Below are 19,490 nucleotides of genomic sequence, written 5' to 3'. Positions count from 1 at the left end.
TAACTTGCAGGCATGTAGAAATTGCTAAGTATTAGCCCCTAGTTATCCTAAACATTGGAATGTGAGGCAAGAGATGAGCTAGTACATGTGACTTTTGTAGGACAATATAGGAAAAAAGAAGAAGAAAATAGAAATCCAATGACTACATTATCTGGGAAGATTTTTATGACCCACTTTATATTAGTTGCTATAAAACAGGATCAAAGTTAAATTACCTTTAGGTATCAAGAAGGATGGCCATAAATTCAGAGAAAATATTATCTAAAATGTGTTACAAAAAAAGAAGTTGGGTCAAGCTAAAAGCTGACAAACAAGAATCCCCTGTGCGCTAATTAAACTTACATAGCTAGATTGTGAAATGCAAAGGTCTATCTTTGCATTAATAAGAGAGAACACTGTAGAATATATATACATGTGTGTGTGTGTGTGTGTGTGTGTGTGTGTGTACACCACATTTTAAAACTTTTATATGGTCTTTTAAAAACTTGATCTGAAAACCCCAAAATGCTAGATTACACTGGGGTAAAGCCCGGTGTACTACCTCTAGAAACAATGATAGTCAACAGCTCATTGTCTTAAAGTTCATGGAGGAAGCCAGAATTAGTCTTCTTTTTCTAGTTATTTCATGGTTCCCATATGAAGATAAATGGCACACCCAATCAAAATAATAAGTCATATAAGTGATATATTTCTAATTTCCTTACGTTTTATTCTAAATGATTTATTTTCCCTATTTATAGAAACATGTAATTTTATAATTGAGATATAAGTAAAAATTCATTGCCTAGTACATTTTCAATGACAACAATACATTTTATCAAGTGTACTGTTATATTTAAAAGTTCTTTTAGAACCAGGCTTTGCCTGTACAGAATTATGATTAGCAAGAATAAACGAGTAAATTCCGACCTTACCTTGGGATGACACAGAAGGAAGGCAAAGCTATGAAGTAGGTAAGGCCAAAAGCAATTCCTGAACCTAGGTGAAGCGTTAAGGCCCATCTAATGAATGTCGATTTTCTTCCATGGAGCTAAGCTCCCCATTAGGGCTGGTATAAGAATAGGAGGAGGGGAGTTAAATAGTTTGTGAGTCATTTTTTGTTGAAGGAATTAAATTTATTTAAGTGTAAATGTCATGTTCTGACAAAAAAATCAGAAGATAATATAGAATATATTTTTCCAAAATAGTCAGAAAATTATAAGAAATACAATCTGCCAAATGCCAGAGAAGCAGTGTATATAAATCTGTTATTGCCAAGAAATCTCTTCCCTCCAAAAGAAAGCAAATTAGTTCCATCACTGATCTAATATCATTTCCTTAAGGATTTAATATAGAATTCTAATATCATTTCCTTAAGGATTTAATATAGAATTATTAAATTAAAATACACAATATGTTTCAAAAAAGACTGCAAGTGAGCAGTGATGATCATATTTCAATGAGCAGCAAGAAGCAAACCGAGAATCTCACATGAATATGGTGTGCTCTATCCCATCCACAATTTAACATGGCAAAACAGACTTCGTGACTCACTGCTGCAAGAAATTATGAGGTCACAGGTATATATGAAGACCAGATTTCTTAACTGTCAATTTACTTATTATGCTCTAATATAGGTATCCTACTTAGTTGTGCATATACCAAGACCAGTGAGTCTCACATTCTTCCAGAGTCTCTATTTGTATTATGCTGAAGTTAGAGTTTAATTCAAAACAACCAATGTACTACCAATATGTATGCACTGTCCTACTTAGTGTGTGCATATGCAGATTCATCTCAAAAAATGTGGACAATATACAAAGCACATATGGCCCAGATACTATAGAAAATAACCTGCTTGTATCTGACCTTCCTGTACCCTATAACTTAGGCACTTTACTACCATCTTCCTAGGATAAATTGTATGCAACACTAAATAACTAATATTAAAAGAGTAATGTTATATATCTTGCTATGCAGTATTAATACATTGTTAGAATTTAAAACATATTGCCTAACAAGGAAACAAAATACAAAAAAAAAAGGATAACAGAATAAATGTGAAACTCTGAAGTTACTTCCATAGGAAGAAGGAATCACATGCTAAGAAGAGGTTTGGATTCATCTCAGGTTCCATCTGTTTCTTGGTTATGATCTTAGGCCGGTTATCAAACTACTTTGGCATCTAGACACAATGCTTCCTTGTGAGGTTTCTTGCAAGGTTTAAATAACGGCCACATGTGTGAAGATTATGTAGGAGAAGGTGCAGCACTTTTTGATTCTCAAAACTGCAAGGAACATGAGTAAATTGGACAGGAGTTGTTGTGCAAGACAGGTTTTCTTCCAGCAAGTGTGTTCCAAGACCTATAATATAGAGTAAAACCTACCAACCTTTTCCAAAGTTTTATTGACAATTTTTCTTTGGCTGTACTATTTGAAGTCTATGGAATGTCAGGATTGTGTGTTCAGTCTGAAATACATGGAATCATTTCTTAAGCCTATATAAGTACCAGGAATTAATAATAGATATTAAAATTACCTTCTTAGACTCAAGAAGTTACACTCCTGAGAACCAAATAACACTATTAAAAATGAGAAACAGAGCTAAACACAATTCTCAACTGAGGAAACTTGAATGGCTGAGAAGCACCTAAAGAAATGTTCAACATCCTTAGTTATCAGGGAAATGCAAATCAAAATAAGCCTGAGATTTCACCTCACACCAGTCAGAATGGCTAAGATCAAAAACTCAGGTGAAAGAGGGTGCTGGTGAGGATGTGAAGAAAAAGAAACTCCTCCATTGCTGGTGGGATTGTAAGCTGATAGATCCCCCCCCCCCGGAAATCAGTCTGGTGGTTCCTCAGAAAATTGGTCATAGTACTACCAGAGGACACAGCTATACCACTCCTGGGCATATACCCAGAAGATGCTCTAACATGTAATAAGAACACATGCTTCACTGTGTTCATTGCAGCCTTATTTATAATAGCCAGAAGCTAGAAAGAACCCAGATGTCCCTCAACAGAGGAATAGATACAGAAAATGTGGTACATTTGCACAGTGGAATGCTGCTCAGCTATTAAAAACAACGACTTCATGAAATATTAGGCAAATGGATTGATCTAGAAAATATCCTGGGCGAGGTAATTCAGTCACAAAAGAACACACATGTTATGCACTCACTGATAAGTGGACATTAGCCCAAAAGTTCAGAATATCCAAGATTCAATTCACAGATCATATGAAGCCCCAAAAGAAGTAAGACCTAACTGTGGATGCTTGACTACTTCTTAGAAGGGTGAACAAAATACTCACAGAAGCAAATATGGAGACAAAGTATGGAACAGAACCTGAAAGAAAGGCCACTCAGAGACTATACCACCTAGGGATCCATCCCATATATAGCTACCAAACCTGGACACTGCTGTGGATGCCAGGAAGTGCTTGCTGATGGAAGCCTGATATGGCTGTCTACTGGAGACTCTGCAAGAGCCTGACAAATACAGAGGCAGGTGCTCACACCAACCACTGGACTGAGCATGGAGGTCCCCGATGATGGAGTTGGAGAAGGGACTGAAGGAGCTGAGGGAGTTTACAGCCCCATGGGAAGAGCAACAGTGTCACCGGCCAGATCACCTGGAGATCCCAGGGACTGGACCACCAACCAAAGAGTACACATAGAGGGACCCATGGCACTAGCCACATATGTGGCAGAGGATGGCCTCCTTAGACATCAGTGGGAGGAGAGGGCCTTGGGACTGAGGGTGTTCAATGAACCAGTTGGGAAAGACAACTTCCGTGGCAGGGCAGCAAAACAGGAGTGGGTTGGGTGGGTGAGCACCCTCATAGAGGAAGGAAGAGGGAGCTGGGGGGAGGGGGTTTCTGAAGAGGATACCTGGAAAGGGGAAACAATTTATAATGTAAATAAAGAAAATATCCAATAAAAAATACCTTTTTAGAATACCACTTCTTTATCTTTTTTCATTTCCAGTGACAACCATTTTTTTCTTTCTTTCTTTTTTTTAGGTATTTATTTCATTTTTTTTATTAAATATTTTTATTACGTATTTTCCTCAATTACATTTCCAATGCTATCCCAAAAGTCCCCCATCCCCCCCCTCCCCTACCCACCCATTCCCACTTTTTGGCCCTGGCGTTCCCCTGTACTGGGGCATATTAAGTTTGCATGTCCAATGGGCCTCTCTTTCCAGTGATGGCCGACTAGGCCATCTTTTGATACATATGCAGCTAGAGTCAAGAGCTCCGGGGTACTGGTTAGTTCATAATGTTGTTGCACCTACAGGGTTGCAGATCTCTTTAGCTCCTTGGATACTTTCTCTAGCTCCTCCATTGGGGGCCCTGTGATCCATCCAATAGCTGACTGTGAGCATCCACTTATGTGTTTGCTAGGCCCAGGCCTAGTCTCACAAGAGACAGCTATATCAGGGTCCTTTCAGCAAAATCTTGCTAGTGTATGCAATGGTGTCATCGTTTGGAGGCTAATTATGGGATGGATCCCTGGATATGGCAATCTCTAGATGGTCCATCCTTTTGTCTCAGCTACACATTTCCAATGCTATCCCAAAAGTCCACCACACCCTCTCCCACCCACTCCCCCACCCACCCACTCCCACTTCTTGGCCATGGCGCTCCCCTGTACTGAGGCATATAAAGTTTGCACAACCAATGGGCCTCTCTTTCCACTGATGGCCTACTAGGCTATCTTCTGATACATATGCAGCTAGAGACACGATCACAACCATTTTTAAAGTGAAAAAAATGTGCTGTAGGACAGGCCATATTTTGTAATAAAACCCTAAAAAGTTACATGCTAATTTCACAGTCAACAATTTCTCTTTGGCATCTGCCCAAGAGTAGAATTGACTACAATCATGGAAGTCAAAGTAAGCCACAATTGAGCTGTTCAAGAGAGCTCAAGTTTCTTTTGGTAGATATTTTGAAGAACTTGCCTGTATGCATGCATGATTCCATGTGCTTATGTGCATGTATGTTTGAGTGTACATGCACAGGAGTGTGTTCATGTGTATGAGTGTGTGCACATGCATGTATGCACTTGTGTGTGTGTGCTCCTTTACATGTGTGTCTACATGAGTGTATGTACACATAGAAGTCAGAACTTTACATAAAGTGTCTTCCTTTATCACTTTCCACCTTCAATTTTTTAAATAAGATCTTTCACTGCACCTGGAAATCACTGTTTCTGCTGGTAAGCCACCAGGATCGACTTGTCTCTACCACCACCACATCCAGCTTTTACATGAGTGCTGGAGATCTGAATCAGACCACTTTCCTGAGCCATCTCCTTATCCTCCAAAGGTGACTCTTTAAGCATGTCCCTTGAGTTATATACTTAAGGATTCTCAACTGAATGGAAAAAGAAGTAGGGGGCAACCTGTTTTCAGGTTCCTGCTTTAAATGAAGATTCCTATATATACATTTAAGATATTGTCTGATGTCACTAGAGAGAGAGAGACGGGTACCCTCTGCTTCATCACTTCTATGGCTCATCTTGTAACACATTTAATCCAGTAAAGATAACAAATATCCCACCATCACCCTATGACTGAAATTTCTTAACTCACAGTTTGCATGGCTAATGTTTGCTTCAACTGGATTAAGAGCAGGATGGGGGAAAGGACTCCTGGAGCAGAGTCTTGTTCTGTCAAGCAAACTGATCTGACAGTACAAACACAAACCTTATGATCTCTGCTTATTTATTACGGTAACATGCATATTATAAAATTAATTTCTAGTTTAGAACAAACACAATCTGCTTAGTATTTTTCCATGACCATAAACTCCTGTGATATACACAAATCCTTGTATTGAGTCTTTACCTTCACACTGACCCTTTCCTGAACTACCTCATTTTATTTTAAATCCATATTCATTTACATTTCCTTTACCTTCAAAATTATTTTAAAAGCAGAGACAAATATAATCATAAAGGAAGTAATCTCACTTTACCCAACTCATAAGACAACTCATAAAAAAAAAGCAAAGATTTAATTTAGATTTACAGTCTAGGGGAACCCAAAGAGTTTATCCACTTCAGCCTTTAAGATGCAGATTATGCCATTGTGGGGAAATGAAAATCTGCTCTATTTATAGACAAATGCCATCCTATATATATATTGAGAGAACTAGTTTTGGTAAATCTGTCACACATTCAATAGATCCACAATAAACGGCACAGCTACACAAGATCTGAAGGATTTCTATGCAACAACAACAAAGGGGATAGAGAGCTTTATACAGGAGAAATTGGCAGTTCAGTCATTATTATCACAGTAACAGCACCCAGTGTTGCTCTTATTCAAGTGTATACTCTACTCTTAAGATATGGTTGTTGCAAAGGCGTAAGTGACTAGAATCAACACAGTTATTCTGTACACCACAGAGAACAACAAATCAAAAGATGGAAATACTTTACCCTTAAATGTTGAAACAATTCTAAACCTGTTGACATTGCCACTGTAACTTAACAGGAGAAGGGAAGGAGGAAGGAAGGGAGGGTGGGTGGTTTAAATAAGAATATCACCCATAGGCTCATGTGTTTGAATATTTGGTTCCCAGTTGGTGGCACTGTTTTGGGAAGGTCTAGGAGGTGTAGCAAAAAGTTTGTTACTAGAGGTGGGCATTGAGAATATAAAAACTCACATTTTGAGTTTTCTCTTTCTGTTTTATGCTTGCAGTTCAAGATGTAAGTCCTCTTGCTCCTCCAGCCACCATGCTTGCCTGCTGTCATACTCCCTACTCTTATGATAATGGACTCCTATCCTGTTGGAACTGTTAGGCAAAATAAACCTTTCCTTCCACTTGTTGCCTTCATCATGGTGTTTTATCACAACAGAAAGTGAGTTATGACAAGTAGGATTTTTTTTCAACATAAAATTTTTATTGATTATTTAGGAATTTCTTATCATGCATTCCAATCATACTCACCTCCCCATCTTCCCAAGTCTGGTCCCCACGCATGGTGATCCACCTCCAAAAGAAAAAGAAAAGGGGGGAGGGGAGAAAAAACAAGTCCATTTTGTGTTGGCCATATTCCCACTGGAGCATACACAAACTCCCAGTGGCCAACCCCCTAAGGATAGTTGAGTCCCTCTCCACCTGCATCCCTGCCAGAAGCCATCAACTGTGGAGAGCTAAACTTCAGCATCCTTATCACAAATTAAAAAACAAAAAACTTCTTAGTGATTCTTTGAGTTTTACATCATGCACCTCAGTACCACCCATCTCCCTGTCTCACCCTCATATGTGACCTTCATCCTTACATACCCCCTCCAAAAAAACCCCACACAAACTAAACTAAACTAAAACTAAACTAAACTAAACTAAACTAAACTAAACTAAACTAAACTAAACTAAACAGGCATAGAAAACATCCCATTATGGAAACTGTAGTATATCACAGTGTGTCCCATGGTATATCTCTCTGTTTACACATATCTTCACTTGCAGATATTCATTGCAATGAGTCATTGTTCTGATTCAAAATCTCTGGTTTCTATAACACCACTAATATTGGATCCGCATCAGGACTACTCCCAGGTATAATGTTGGTGCACTGTGTCATGGAGATCCTGAAGGTTTTGTAACAGCAGATCTGGTCTTTTCACTTGTCCCAACCTTTTACAGATGATACAGATTTAAGGGTGGACTATCCCAGAGCTGTGGATCTGGATGGACCTGGGTGGTAGCAGAACTTGTCAGTATTTGAACTCTCTTAGCTACACTACCAGCCTGAGCTCTCCCAACATTGGTCTGGCTAGGCCACCCAGTCTGCCATCAGCAGGAGACAGGGTCACTTCTGTTCTCAAGGCCTGGTTCACCTGTACCCATGCATCCAGAGCCAGCTCCACTGTGCTTCTCAGTCAATGCCCACTCTCCCAAGTGCTGCAGCCTGTGAGGGGCTGGACCAGCTCTGCTGCTCTCATGCTTTTGGAGCTGACTCACCTACATCTTTCCCATCAGGACCAGCTCCACTGTGTTGCCCAAGCAAGGAGCATGGCCTACTCTCCCAAGTACTGTAGACAAGAAGAGATCCCGGCTGGCTTTCCCATTCTCATGCCCTCAGGACCAGGTCTCCCAACTATTTCAGGTGCCAAGCAGGGAAGACAAGGGCATCACCGCTGCACCCATGCACCTCATGACAGACAAGTGAGAGGGTCAGCTCTCCCTTGCTCTTGCCCTCTGACCTGGCTCACTTATTACCTTTTCACTGGGATCAACTCTACTGTGCTCAAGGTTAGGTTCAGAGCCTGCTCTCCAGAACGCTGAGGCTGGTGAGGGACAAGGCTAGCTCACCTGAGCTCATGACCCTAAGGTCAGTTTTCCCAAACACCGGAGGTGGCAGGGGTGCGAGTGGGAGGAATACCTCTGTACCCATGCCACCCTACAACAGATGGGTAAAGGGGTCAGCTCTCCCACACTTGTGCCCTCAGAGCCGTCTCACCCACCCCCAGCACAGCTCCACCGTGCTGCCTGAGTGAGGTGTAGGACCCACTTTCCTGAGGGACTCCAGAGTTGAGAAATGAGGCCAGCTGTTTAGAGTTCCATATCCAGTGAGGGGCTGGGCCAGCTATGCACATCTCCTGGACATCCAAGTGGTTCTCAGTGGATGCCCAGACCCGGGACATCTCCATGTTCTCTAGTGATAATATGGGCCATGGACATCAACACCAACTCCTGCCACAGAGTAACCATAAACTAAGACATGGCCCTCAGCAGCAGCTTGGGCTGGGACCTCATGATGACCCCAGGTAACAGGGCTGGCCACTCACAGCAGGTTCCTCCTCTCCACCTTCAAGTCTCCAGTTCCATCTTTCTTCATAATGCTCAAGCTGTTCCACTTTGATTTCTCTTTCACCTGACCATCACATGCTAGTACATGGCATTGGCTCCAGCTGCAGGCTGGTGACATGGGTGGCAGGTCACTTGGTGACATCCTCTATCCACATATTTGCAAAGAGGTATTTATGCCCTGCCTATGCTGTGCACTGGAGGACAGGTCTGTGGGAGGCATGGTGGTCCACAGGACTGTCTATCTTCCTCCTTCTGTGCTGCACTGTCTCTATTTGGTTTGGTTTGGTTTGGTTTGGTTTGGTTTGGTTTGGTTTGGTTTGGTTTGGTTTGGTTTGCTTTGCTTTGCTTTGCTTTGCTTTGCTTTGCTTTGCTTTGCTTTGCTTTGCTTTGCTTTGCTTTGCTTTGCTTTGTGTTGCTTTTCATGCATCCTAGGTATAAGACAGCTTTGGCCAGCAAACTAGGCATCAAGCTAGGATGAAGCAAGGACTTCCATCTGCTCTCCCCTGACTTATGTAAGAACACCACCAGCAAGATGTCTCTTTGTCCATTGCAGAGGTCCCTATCAAAAATTTTAAGTTCTCTTTGATGGCTTCCTTCTCAGGCCGTTACAATTTGGAGGGTGAGGTGGGGTATGAGGCAGAGGTAGGGGTTATTGCAGAAGCCTTCTATGTTCCTCTTTCTCAGCTGTGCATCTATAGCCACTAACACCACTACAAGAGTAGTTTCCTTGCCTTTTACAATAACCCAGAGCATGGATCCTGAGCTTCTTCATGGTATAATAACAGGATGAATTACAGACATCCACATGTTCTCCAACATAACCACATGACAATGACCTCTGCTTGGCCTCCAGGGTCAGTACAGCTCATGGACACATGGTCCTGTGCCAAAGCATGGACCATACAGCAGAATGACCTCTTGAAGAAGCACCAACTGTGGAGGTCTTTCAAGAAGGTCTAATCCATTAAATGTACCACTCTTCATCTTTACCAACCTGTCACAGTTCAGCGCTATCGTGAACATGCAGGGAGGTAACTTGTTCGAGGACTGAGTCTGAGCAAGGTCCAGGATGCTGCCCACCATCCCTCTGACCCCACTGGGTAACAATTTGTTCCTCCATCAACTACAGTCTTCTCTCACACCCACCACACCTGCCATTTCTACCATCCTGCTCCTTTATCTTTATCATCTCTCTGTCACATATTTCTTCGTCATAGTGACATGGAAGCTGTAGTGTGTCAGAGAGTGAGCCCCTTTGCCCAAAGAGCTTTACATGCAAATGTTCATTGCAATAAGTCATTAGTCTGATTCAAGGCCCCTGGCTTCTGCCACTTCATCAAAACTGAACCCTCCCTGAGACTCTTCTTGGATATCCTGCTGTTATCCAGTCATGGAGATCCTGCAGTTCCGGTTCTGCAGGACCTGCCATTTCACATGATCCAGCCACTCACAGCTGCAGTAAATGTTGGAGTAATCCAACTCAAAGCCCTGGGCCAGGGCCTGAGTGTTTGCTAAGTTAGTCAGCCCAAGGCTCTGCTGGCTGGTGAGGGCAAGGCCAGCCATTGGGACCCAATACTAATACCCAGCCTACAAATACTACCAGTCTACAAGTATTTCTGGATAGCAAAAGTGTAAACAAGGTTTTCAGTTTTGTTTCAACAGGACAAGTAAAAGTTGATGGTGTGTGTGGTGGTCAGTTTTAATGGTCAATTTACTGAAACTCAATCAACTAAAAGATAAGTCTATGGGCATTCCCATAAGACATTTTCTTGATCAGATTACTTGAATTGGGAAGACCCAGCATAAATGCAGTTGGCACTTCCCAGTGGCATCACAGACAAAGGAAATAGAAGAAAAATATTAACATTTTGTCTGATTTCCTTCACTTTCAGTGGAAAGTCCAACTACTTTGTTGCTGGTACTGTTGCTGCTACCACTTTCTCTTCACTGATGTTGGGAACCAGCTTCAGGTTTCCGAATGTAGACTACAACTAGTGGCTCTCCAGAAATCCTCTGGGTCTTAATTACTAGACTAGTCTGACTGAGATGCCCAAACTTATTAAATGAGAAACTACCAGATTCTGGGCCTCTCCAGAAACAAAACAAAACAAAACAAAAAAAAAAAAAAAAAAAAAAAAAAAAAAAAAACAAAAAACAAAAACAACTATTGTTAAACTACCCAAATCATACCATATAGACCAACATAATAGATTCCCAATTAATATAAATTTATTCTATTAGTTGTAGAGAATCCTGACTACAACAGGTTCTTAAAACAGACATGAACTGTTTAAGACAAAGCAATAGAAATGACAAGAAACCCCAGTTTCCCATCAAATACTACACTTAACTACCCAGTCTTGGAGCATGAATCTTAACTTGCCTTTGATTATATGACTGTAACTTCCTGAGTCCTGCTCTCCTATTCCTCTGCCCATGTGTTATATCATGTTTATTGTGCTCCATGAAGAAGCAGAGGAAAAAAACACCAGTGAATTCATGAAACAGCAACATGATTTCTTATTTCCACCAGCTAAGCAGAGTTGCTGATAAACAGAAGAAGGCCATCAGTAAAGGTCTCTGGATCCTTGTTTCTTCTTGCAGCTCTGAGTAAGTTTATAAGTGCAAAACCAATAAGCATCTATAAAAAGCTAGGTAATTGTCAGTTCTCAAATAGCCTGAAACCTAGTTTAAAACATCTCAGCCGCTAAACCATGAAGTTAAAGGTAAATAGGCTTTTGCTAAACAGCTAAAGCCTAAATTCACAGATCACCCAAGTGAAAAGTAAACTATTTTCACACCTACAGAAGGTTGTTAACCTATAAAAGCAGAGAACCCTTGACCTCTATACAACCCAAGGGTTGAACCAATCTACATTCTCAACTCCAGAAAGTTGAGTCCCTATCCCAAATCAAAATGACCCAAGATTCCTCCTCACACCAATCAGAATGACTAAGATCAAGAACTCAGGTGACAGCAGATACTGGCAAGGATGTGGAGAAAGAGGAACACTCCTCCATTGCTGGTGCTTTGGAAATCAGACAGTTCCTCAGAAAATTGAAAAATGTTCTACCTGAAGCCCCAGCTGTAACACTACTTAGAATATACACAAAAGATGCTCCAACATATAACAATGACACATGTTCCACTATGTTTATAGCGGCTTATTTATAATAGCCAGAAACAACCCAAATGTCCCTCAACAGAAGAATGGATACAGAAAATGTGGTACATTCTTATAATAGAGTTCTACTCAGCTATTAAAAAAAAATGACTTCACAAATTGTGCAAACAAATGAATGGAACTAGAAAATATCATACTGAATGAGGTAACCCAATCACAATAGAACACACATGGTGTGTACTCACTGATAAGTGGATATTAGTCCCAAAACTCAGAATACCCATGATGCAACCCACAAACTATATGAACTTAAGATCAAAGTGTGGAGACTTCAATCCTACATAGAAGGGGGAATAAAACAATCATAGGATGGGACCTGGGAGGGAGAGCAGATGAGAAGTAAGTGGGGGTGGGGGTTAGGATCAGGTATACAAAAGGACAGGATAGAGTTCAGAGCAATCCCACCAACAATGGAGGAGTGTTCCTCTTTCTCCACATCCTCGCCAGCATCTGCTGTCACCTGAATTTTTGATCTTAGCCATTCTGACTGGTGTGAGATGGAATCTCAGGGTTCTTTTGATTTGCATTTCTCTGATGATTAAGGATGCTGAGCATTTTTTCAGGTGCTTCTCTGCCATTCGGGATTCCTCAGGTGAGAATTCTTTGTTCAGCTCTGAGCCCCATTTTTAATGGGGTTATTTGATTTTCTGGAGTCCACCTTCTTGAGTTCTTTATATATATTGGATATTAGTCCCCTATCTGATTTAGGATAGGTAAAGATCCTTTCCCAATCTGTTGGTGGCTTTTTTGTCTTATTGACGGTGTCTTTTGCCTTACAGAAGCTTTGCAGTTTCATGAGGTCCCATTTGTCAATTCTCAATCTTACAGCACAAGCCATTGCTGTTCTATTCAGGAATTTTTACCCTGTGCCCATATCTTCAAGGCTTTTCCCCACTTTCTCCTCTATAAGTTTCAGTGTCTCTGGTTTTATGTGAAGTTCCTTGATCCACTTAGATTTGACCTTAGTACAAGGAGATAGGAATGGATCGATTCGCATTCTTCTGCATGTTAACAACCAGTTGTGCCAGCACCATTTGTTGAAAATGCTGTCTTTCTTCCACTTGATGGTTTTAGCTCCCTTGTCGAAGATCAAGTGACCATAGGTGTGTGGGTTCATTTCTGGGTATTCAATTCTATTCCATTGGTCTACTTGTCTGTCATTATACCAGTACCATGCAGTTCATAGCAGCCTTATTTATAATAGCCAGAAGCTAGAAAGAACCCAGATGCCCCTCAACAGAGGAATGGATACAAAAAATATGGTACATTTACACAATGGAGTACTACTCAGCTATTAAAAAGAATGAATTTATGAAATTCCTAGGCAAATGGATGGACCTGGAGGGCATCATCCTGAGTGAGGTAACACAATCACAAAAGAACTCAAATGATATGTACTCACTGATAAGTGGATATTAGCCCAGAAACTTAGTATACCTGAGATATACGATACAGTTTGCAAAACACATGAAACTGAAGAAGAACGAAGACCAAAGTGTGGACACTTTGCCCTTTCTTAGAATTGGAAACAATCACCCATGGAAGGAGTTACAGAGACAAAGTTTGGAGCTGAGACAAAAGGATGGACCATCTAGAGACTGCCATATCCAGAGATCCATCCCATAATTAGCCTCCAAACGATGACACCATTGCATACACTAGCAAGATTTTGCTGAAAGGACCCTGATATAGCTGTCTCTTGTGAGACTAGGCCGGGGCCTAGCAAACACATAAGTAGACGCTCACAGTCACCTATTGGATGGAGCACAGCGCCCCCAATGGAGGAGCTAGAGAAAGTATCCAAGGAGCTAAAGAGATCTGCAACCCTGTAGGTGCAACAACATTATGAACTAACCATTACCCCAGAGCTCTTGACTCTAGCTGCGTATGTATCAAACGATGACCTAGTCGGCCATCACTGGAAAGAGAGGCCCATTGGACATGCAAACTTTATATGCCCCAGTACAGGGGAATGCCAGGGCCAAAAAATGGGAATGGGTGGGTAGGGAAGTGGGGGGGGGGAGGGTATGGGGGACTTTTGGGATAGCATTCTAAATGTAATTGAGGAAAATACGTAATAATAAAAATATTTTAAAAATTAAAAAAAAAGAAGAAGAAGACGTTCAGAGCAGCCGGGCGTGGTGGTGCACGCCTTTAATCCCAGCACTCAGGAGGCAGAGGCAGGCGGATTTCTGAGTTCGAGGCCAGCCTGATCTACAGAGTGAGTTCCAGGATAGCCAGGGCTATACAGAGAAACCCTGTCTCAGAAAAAAACAAACAAACCAACAAAAAAAAAACGAAGAAAGAAGAAGAAGAAGAAGAAGAAGAAGAAGAAGAAGAAGAAGAAGAAGAAGAAGAAGAAGAAGAAGAAGAAGAAGAAGAAGAAGAAGAAGTTGTTGTTGTTCAGAGCATCAGGCATCAGGGAATCAAGTAGAAATAAGTAGCAATGGGGGATGGGGAACTGGGGATAACCACTAGAAAGTCTCAGTTTCCAGGGAAGCAAGAGACTCCTAGGACTCCATGGGGATGACTTTAGACGAAATATCCAACAAAGGGGAGGTAGAACCTGTAGAAAACATCTCCAGTAGATAGTCTTGACCCCCAGTTGAGGGATGGGACCACCCACCCATCACAAAAATTTTTAATTGGATATTTTATTTGTTTTTTAATTTTTTATTAGGTATTTTCTTTATATACATTTCAAATGCTATACCGAAAGTTCCCTATACCGTCCCCCCGCCCTGCTCCACTACCCGCCCATTCCCACCTCTTGGCCCTGGCGTTCCCCTGTACTGGGGCATATAAAGTTTGCAAGTCCAAGGAACTTCTCTTCCCAATGATGGCCGACTAGGCCATCTTGTGCTACACATGCAGCTAGAGACACGAGCTCTAGGGGTACTGGTTAGTTCATATTGTTGTTCCTCCTATAGGTTTGCAGACCACCCCACCCCCCAGCTCCTTGGGTACTTTCTCTAGTTCCTCCATTGGGAGCAACATTTCAAATGTTATCCCCTTTCTCAGTTTCCCCTCTGTAAACCCCCTATCTCATACCTCTTACCCTGATTCTGTAAGGGTGCTCCCCTACCCACCCACTCTTGTCTCACCACCCTAGCATTCCTCTACACTGAGACACCAAACCTTCACAGGACCAAGGGCCTTCCCTCCCATTGATGTCAGGTAAGGCCTGTTCAGCTCCTTCTTTCCTTCCACTAAATCCTCCATTGGGGTCCCTGTCAGAAAGCATTTCCTGGCATCAGCAATAGTGTCTGGGTTTGATGTCTATATATGGGATGGATCCCCAGGTGGGGCAGTCTCTGGATGTGCTTTCCTTCAGTCACTTTTTCATTCTTTGTCCCCCTGTTTCTTTTATACAAGAGCAATTCTGGGTTAAATTTTTGGAGATGGGTGGGTGGCCCCATCTCTCAACTGGGAGTAATGTCTAACCTCTGGATATGGTCTCGACAGGTTCTCCATCCCCTTTGTGGGGTATTTCATCTAATAGCATCCCTGTGGGGTCCTGGGAGGCTCTTGCTTTCCTGCCATCTGGGACTTTCTGGTTGCTACCCACAGTTCTCCATCCCCCATTGCTATACACTTCTTTTCAATTTCCTGACCCTCCTCCATCTCCTCTCATACCTGATTCTGCCCTTCTTTTCTCTCTCACCCCCTTTTCCTCCTCCCAAGTCCTTGCCACCCTCTACTTCCCTTGATTATACTGTTCCCCCTTCTCAGTAAGACTGAAGCATTCACTCTTTGGTCTTCCATCCTGTTTAACTTCATGTGGTCCATGAGTTGTATCATAGGTATTCCATGCTCTTTGCCTGATATCCACTTATCGGTGAGTACATGCCATGTGTGTTCTTTTGTGACTGGGTTACTTCACTCAGGATGATATTTTCTAGATCCATCCATTTGCCTGAAATTTTTGTGAAGTCATTGTTTTTAATAGATGAGTAGTACTCCATTGTGTAAACATACAACATTTTCTGTATCCATTCCTCTGTTGAGGGACATCTGGGTTGTTTCCAGCTTCTGGCTATTATAAATAAGGCTGATATGAATATAGTGGAGCATGTGTCCTTATTAAATGTTGGTGTGTCTTCAGGAGTAATACAGCTGGGTTCTTGAGTAGCACTATGTCCAATTTTCTGAGGAACCGCCAGACTGATTTCCAGAGTAGTTGTACCAGTTTGCAATCCCATCAGCAAAGGATGAGTGTTCCTCTTTCTCCACATCCACACCAGCATCTGCTGTCACCTGAGTTTTTGATCTTAGCCATTCTGACTGGTGTGAGGTGGAATCTCAGGGTTGTTTTGATTTGCATTTCCCTGATGATTAAGGATGTTGAACATTTCTTTAGGTCTTCTCAGCCATTCAGTATTCCTCAATTAATAATTCTCTGTTTAGCTCTGTTCCCCATTTTTGATAGGGTTATTTGGTTTTCTGGAGTCTAACTTCTTGAGTTATTTGCATCAAAATAATGGGTTCTGTTTATATATCCAGTCTGTTAGTCTATGTCTTTTTATTGGGCAATTGAGTCCAATGATGTTAAGAGATGGTGATTGTTGGTTCCTGTTATTTTTGTTGTTAGAGGTGGAATTATGTTTCTGTGGCTATCTTCTTTTGGGTTTGTTGAAAGGAGATTACTTTCTCACTTTTTCTAGGATGCAGTTTCCCTCCTTGTGTTGGAGTTTTTCATCTATTATCCTTTGTAGGGCTAGATTTATAGAGAGATAGCATATAAATTATATTTTGTCATGTAATATCTAGGTTTCTCCATCTAAGGTAGTTGAGAGCTTTCCTGTGTATAGTAGCCTGAGCTGGCATTTGTGTTCTCTTCGGTTCTATACGGCATATGCCCAGGATCTTCTGGCTTTTCGAGTCTCTGGTGAGAAGTGTGGTATAATTCTGATAGATCTGTCTTTATGTGTTACTTGACCTTTTTCCCTTATGGTTTTCAATGTTCTTTCTTTGTTTTATGCATTTGATATTTTGATTATTATGTGATGGGAGGAATTTCTTTTCTGGTGCAATCTATTTTGAGTTCTGTAGGATTCTTATATGCTTATGGGCATCTGTATTTTTAGGTTGGGGAAGTTTTCTTCTATAATTTTGTTGAAGATATTTACTGGCCCTTTAAGTTGGGAATCTTCACTCTCTTCTATCCCTATTATCCTTAGGTTTGGTCTTCTCAATGTGTCCTGGAATTCCTGGATGTTTTCGGTTAGGAGCTTTTTGCATTTTGCATTTTCTTTGGTTATTGTGTCAATGTTTTCTATGGTATCTTCTGCACCTGAGATTCTCTCTTCTATCTCTTGTATTCTGTCAGTGATGCTTGCATCTATGACTCCTGATCCCTTTCCCAGGTTTTTTATCTCCAGGTCGTCTCTCTTTGTGATTTATTTATTGTTTCTATTTCCATTTTTAGAGCCTGGATGGTTTTGTTTAATTCTTTACCTGTTTGGTTGTATTTTCTGTAATTCTTTCAAGGATTTTTGTGTTTCCTCTTTAAGCGCTTCAACTTGTTTACCTGTGTTCTCCTGTATTATTTAAGGGAGTTATTTATGTCCTTCTTAAAGTCCTCTATCATCATCATGAAACGTGATTTTAAGTCAGAGTCCTGCTTTTCTGATGTGTTGGGGTATCCAGGGCTTGCTGTGGTGGGAGAGCTGGGTACTGATGATGACAAGTAGCCTTGGTTTCTGTTGCTTATGTTCTTGCACTTGCCTCTTGCTATCTGGTTATCTGTGGTGTTAGCTGGTCTTGCTGTCTCTGAATGTGGCTTATCCTCCTGTAAGCCTCTGCGTCAGCACTCCTGGGAGACCAGCTCTCTCCAGGAAGAATTTGGGTATGGAGAGCTGTGGCACAGCATCAGCTTTGGGGCACAGATAGAAACCAGATGGATTCTGTCCTTGGCTGTTCCTCAGTTCCTGTGTCCTGGGGGCTCTGTGTGGATCCTTCTTAGACCAGGTATTTGAGCAGAAATGGTGGTATAACCTGTGTTCACAAGTGTGTCAGCACTCCTGGGAGATCAGCTCTCTCTGGGCAGGATTTGGTATGAGAGCTGTGGCACAGGGTCAGCACATATTAGGTTATACATTCTGTGGTATCGGTCATCTTCAAAATGGCTGTCTACCCCAAGCTGACTTCCCTAGCCCAGACGCACTCTTTTCCATCTTCCTTTCCTCTAACTTTTCTTTTTCTCAAGCTGCCAAACAAAGGCTATTGATGTTGTAACCGCAGCAAGCTCTTTAATCCATCATCTCCCTCCATTAGTCCATGTTTTCAACTAGGGCAATTCCCACCTGTTTTATTGCAGTTTCCCTCCTGGCTGCCCCTGTCCAGTATCGCTCTACCACACTGCTCAGGTGATATTTCTGAAACACCAATCAGGTCACGGCAGTGTCATAGTTCATCCTTTAGCAGCAGCCATCAGCATGGCTATGAAGTGGAAGAACACCCTTCACCTCTATATTTTCATTCATCTTTTCAACAGAATTGTGCTGAATTTCTTTGTCTAAAACAGAAGATTTCTATGATTATTAATTCAACACTGATTCCCTTCAACTATATTTTAAGGATTATAAATGTCAGAGAAACTAGTCTATGATATAAAGCTATGTTCTAAAGTTCTAACTGGCAGAATACTAAATTATGTTTCATAGCATGGTGCCATAGATGTGAAATGCATAATAAACTCCTAAGAGGAAATAACCTCAAAGTTTATGTTGTTTCTCTACTAATGATGATTACAGACAACATTCATTTCCTTAAAATACGTTTCCTCTTTTTCCACAGAGGTCATATAATTCTTCTCTAATAAAGGGAAAGTTTTAGCTTTTCAAACCTGAGCTGTCTGAAAGAGGCATGAATCCAAAAGAGAAGTCCTAATATTGAAAGCTGCTTTTGACATTTAGATGAGGGAATGTGTAGAGTGATTATTTCTTAAACTACTTTGAGAAATTGATCTTTCCTTTATGTTTCTTTCAAGGTTTCTGTCCAGACATCACCAAAGGCAATTCCAAACCACCTCCATTGCCTCCATTGCGCCCGGCTAAAAAGACTTCACAGACATGGACAGTTGACTAAAAGAGGCTGCTCCACTATGGATAAGTCCAGAATGGAATGTGACAATTTTAGCACTTGTAAACAAAATTGTAAATACTAAATCCAACACTAAATAAAATGATTTTCTATTTTGACTTTGAAAAAGTCACTAAGTGAAAACAACACATTGATTTTATGCCTACAACCCAGAGAAAATGGACTAGTAACTTAAAAATAAAGTCCTGTTATTTTCTATTTCTGTATGATTTTAGCTTTTAGTTTATCTCTTTCAGTGTTAATGTTCCTTTAAGTATTTCTCTTATGTAGGAGAATAGATCTGTGTTAATTATACGGCATAGTAGACATTTCTAACTTGATTATTTTCATCACACATAATCTATAAAACAAAATTACTTTATTAGGGTTAGTAATCTTTCAAGACATTTGG

General features: G+C 41.1%; 1 non-coding gene across 1 annotated transcript; it reads right to left on the bottom strand.

The window, feature by feature from the left end:
- Positions 1 to 9,230: 9,230 nt before the first annotated feature.
- Positions 9,231 to 9,369, bottom strand: LOC115488068. Its single transcript, XR_003950337.1, has one exon. It is a non-coding gene; the product is annotated as a small nucleolar RNA SNORA48 (small nucleolar RNA).
- Between the last annotated feature and the right edge of the window lie 10,121 nt (positions 9,370 to 19,490).

The sequence above is a fragment of the Mus musculus genome, chromosome 12 (genome assembly GCF_000001635.26).
Source record: "Mus musculus strain C57BL/6J chromosome 12, GRCm38.p6 C57BL/6J".
NCBI lineage: Eukaryota > Metazoa > Chordata > Mammalia > Rodentia > Muridae > Mus > Mus musculus.
The sequence above is the reverse complement of the archived record's forward strand: the minus strand, read 5'-3'. Positions and strand labels throughout refer to the sequence as shown.